At 47.0% G+C, this 4,072-nt stretch overlaps 1 non-coding gene across 1 annotated transcript; it reads left to right on the forward strand.

The window, feature by feature from the left end:
* The first annotated feature begins 2,371 nt into the window (after nucleotides 1-2,371).
* On the forward strand, nucleotides 2,372-2,444 carry Trnal-caa (transfer RNA leucine (anticodon CAA)). The gene has a single exon. It is a non-coding gene; the product is annotated as a tRNA-Leu (tRNA).
* The last annotated feature ends 1,628 nt before the right edge of the window (nucleotides 2,445-4,072 follow it).

Consider the following 4,072-nt stretch of genomic DNA (forward strand, 5'->3'; position numbering starts at 1 on the left):
AGTATGAACGCAGCTACCAGTTCAAGATGGGTGGGCGTTCAGCAAGTGCTTAAACATTGGCCGGGTGGCTGAATCGTGTGACAGACAGACAGACAGACAGACAGACACACAGGAAGACAGACAGACCAAAATTTCTGCTTCAACTATCCCAAGAAAGACTATCGTCTTTAAAAACTTGCACGACGCTTGAGCTCTGCCTTGAAGAGTAGAAGGCGATAGCGTATTCAGGCCCCCTGCGCATCATCTTCTTATTTGCTAGCCTGGCTTCGGTTCTCGGTGCATGCCTCGACCGTGCCGTAAGGAAACGAACGACTGTGCGCGTAACATTGGCCTAGAGTGTCCTAAATGCAAGTATACTAGAATGCCTGCTGCAAGGACAGTTAAGTGCCTACTGCGCCATAATTGCGAATCCTTTTGCGAATAAACGAAGGGCCCACTATGCGTCCGCAAGGCTACACGCGAACTTACGCAGCTGCTCACTTTGCTGATGTTTTTGCAGCTGATGCTGATTAAATATGTCTGAGCGCTTTTTAATGGGTGGGCCTTCAAAACACCCACTCGTTGCGCAATTCACATGTTTTGGACACCTGGCGCGATTCTACGCTTCTGCCACGCAATATTACGTGCGTTAAGGAAATGCCTTCCACTACATGGCATTCATGTAGTTTGTTTTTTCCGCAGCAGTTTCAAGCAATAGCATGCTCTGTGGTAGAAGACCTGCTTGCCGTGCAGACAGCCTGGGTTCGACTCTCGAAACGGAAGATTTTTATTGTTTATTTTATTTGCATCTTGATTTTTCGGTCACGGACAAGATGACAATTTTTCGCTCACAACCGATGACGCCGACGCCGACAGCGGAATTTCTGTGAAACCAGCTCTTCAACGCTTTCGCGTGAAAAGGATGCCCTTTTTCATCATTATCGTTCGCAATTTCTCTTGACGCTTCCTGTTTGAAAATGCTTAATAATAAGATAATTCATGTATTCAAACGCAGTGAAAGTACTATGCTACGCTGGTCACAGCCGTTTTCTGTGCCGGTACGGAAAATACAAAAGGAAGCGTAAATGAAGCACGGTTATTTTACACAGTTACAGGAAGTGTTGTCAACTGAAACAATGCTTGGGTTTCTGGCATGGGACGTGGGAAGACACACCAGATTACTATGCGTTATGTAAACATGTCATTGATTACCACACGGGTCAGGTGTGCCGTTAGAACACTATCGCGATACGACACAATACTTCAATGAGGAAACCAGGCGTGTTAAAGAACACACCGATAAATGGGGACTTCTCTGTATTCACTCGGGCTACAGTTTGCAACGTTTTTCTCGTGGCTAATGTTTGGTATGTTCTTCGATTCCTTTGTATATCATGTGTCAACGTGCAAAATTGCATAGGGTCTTCGCAGTCACGCGTGGCGTTAAGCATAGGAGACAACTAGTAGAACGAACTTATTTCGGTCACTGCCCACTGATGCGTTAGATTTCGTCCACTTAAAAATGTTTTTTCGAGATTTATGATTTTGTGTGACCAGAATGACGATTTCCTGCGAACAGTGATAAAACTGCGGTTAAAGGACGTAAGTCCGGAATTTGGTCTATGAACTATTGTGAAACGAAGGAAAGTCCGCGGCTTTCTTCGTCAGGTCATTTTGTTCTTCTATATGCTGAAAGTGAGGTTTTTCATGGAGTACTTAGCAATGTTCGGAAAAAGCGTTTATATAAAGGTGTTATTCATGTTATTTTACTAGTACCTGCCTATCGATCGATATACTGTGTAGGCCCAAAGCGAAACGTGTTGAAACGAGTTAAACAATGGCTGTTCGCCCCCTCGGCAAAAACGTTTTTTTTTTCTTTTCAGCTGCAGAAAGAGGACTCTTCGTACCATGGTCAATGAACTGGCTTATCTGCCGAAAACCTGAAACAATTGAACACATTTTCTTAGATTGCTGGGACGCAATATTCTTGTGGGACGCCTTGCTGAGAAACCTTAAGAAGAGCTCCCCGTATCGCCCCAAGGCATGCGTTTTTTCCTGTTTAAAATAAAAATGGGGTACCCAACGACATAGACATGACTCTGACCTTACATAATTCATGGAAAGCAGGTATGGCTGTACAAAATGTTGATGTAGATAACAAGCCTACCAGAGAACACTTCACTGCAAGCGTCGCTCCGATAAGAGGTCTGTATAAATCGCAATGACACCCACCAGATTGGCTACTTGTATCGCATACTTTAGTAACCTTAAAACGTGTTTAATGGTGTTGTAGCAGTATTATGTGCAGACTATTGCGTATGGTTCTGTTAGATCGACAGTTTCGGGAATATGATGTATTCTTGATGATGCGGCAAGTAAGAAAAAAAGAGCTGCCGAAATAGCTCAGTTGGGAGAGCGTTAGATTCAAGATCGAAAGGTCCCTGGTTCGATCGCGGGTTTCGGCATGTATAGCACTCTTTCTTATTTAGCAGTGCGTAGAATTGCGGCTATTTCTGTTGTAAGAAACAACTGTGCCGCTTCATTTATATTCTTCCCATTAAAGGGTTAATCAAGAGTTAATCTCAGAATCAGGCACCGGAAACTACAACCGGCCAAACTGTGAGAACAAAACGGAGTGAAGTGCCGTCCATTCCCGTGCAGAGCGCCCGTGCAGCCGGCTTTGTTATTCGGGGTGACACCTTGTGGCGGTTGCGAGGTCTGAGTTGGTGTGAGCATGCGTGGCCTAATAGACATGAAGTTCTTCGCACGTTGCTTTAAATCAGAAATAATGTTGCTAAGTGCCTTTGTTTTAGATGCGAAGCATCTCTTGCTCGAGGGTATGTCCCGCGGCCTTGGCCTGCGCGCGTTGTCCAGCGCTTGCTTCGGTTGACTCCTCTGAAATGCGGGCTCGACACGCCGAAATTCTCTCCTGCGCACTGCCGCGATGAGCGCCAGCGCATGCCTCTCTCCTCTCCTACGCTGTCCCCCTCTCGCGCGCCTGTCGACCGCGTTCCTCGCTCGCCCTGTGAGAATTAACGGTCAGGCTAGAGGGAAGACATGACGCGCGTAGTGTTCCTCTTCGCGTTCCACGACGCGAGGCCGGTAGCATGCCCGAGGTCGGTAGCATACCCAACGAACGCCAATGGAACGCGATCGTGCAAGTGCTCCGGCTTCGCATCGCCTCATGGTTTGCTTTAGCGGGAGATGGTGTAATTTTTTTCTGGCTGCGCCCATTACCCGAGGGTGCCATTTTACTACGCCCGTGAGTGATAATGCGAGCGATTCTTCATAGAACACGGGGTGGAGAAGACGCATATATGTCTCCACCCATGCTAGATAGCATTATCGGGCAATGAAATGAGAAGATAATGCGCCGGTTGTCTAATATAATCCTTCGTAAGCCGCCGCTTCTAATATTGTCACGTAGTCGTGACGTCGACGAAGACAGCAGTCAGCACGTCCGAGATGAAACTGTTTATTTGGCCGAACTTGTGGCCGGGAAACTGAAATTCAAACTACGGCAATACGCTGATAGCGGAGTACAGAGCACCGACCGTCGATCAAATGACAAGCGGTCAAGCGCGTCGGCTTTTATACATGTGCCGTCGAATATTCCAGCGTTATCGCTGGTTGCCGCGCGAGCTCTAGAATAAGCTCGAGTGTTCGCGTCTTGCGCGAAATCTTAAGAAAACGATCTACAATAACCGGGAAGCTTCTCGAACAATGAGGCGCGGTTTGCGCTGAGCGTTGCTGACAGTCTTTGTGGACGAAAACCGAATACAGCAAAAGTGATACTAAGAAACGCACGTGGCAATGCCCCCCTCTGAAAAAGCATCGTCCCGATGCTTAAAACCGAACATGGGAGGGAGGGGGGGGGGAGTGGCCAATGCATGCAACAATAAATAACAAAAATAAAGCAAGAAAGTACAATAAATAATAAGCACAAGCAAGATAGTACAATAATAAAGCAAAAGTGCAGTCCTCAGACTGACTAACGCGCGTAATATGGCTTGAGGCGCACGACATGGACGACTTAAGGTCTCGCACGGCGCCGCTGAGAGTTCGCAATGCCGTCAGGAACAACCTCGTAGTC

This window comes from Rhipicephalus sanguineus, chromosome 1, assembly GCF_013339695.2.
Source record: "Rhipicephalus sanguineus isolate Rsan-2018 chromosome 1, BIME_Rsan_1.4, whole genome shotgun sequence".
NCBI classification, from domain to species: Eukaryota; Metazoa; Arthropoda; class Arachnida; order Ixodida; family Ixodidae; genus Rhipicephalus; species Rhipicephalus sanguineus.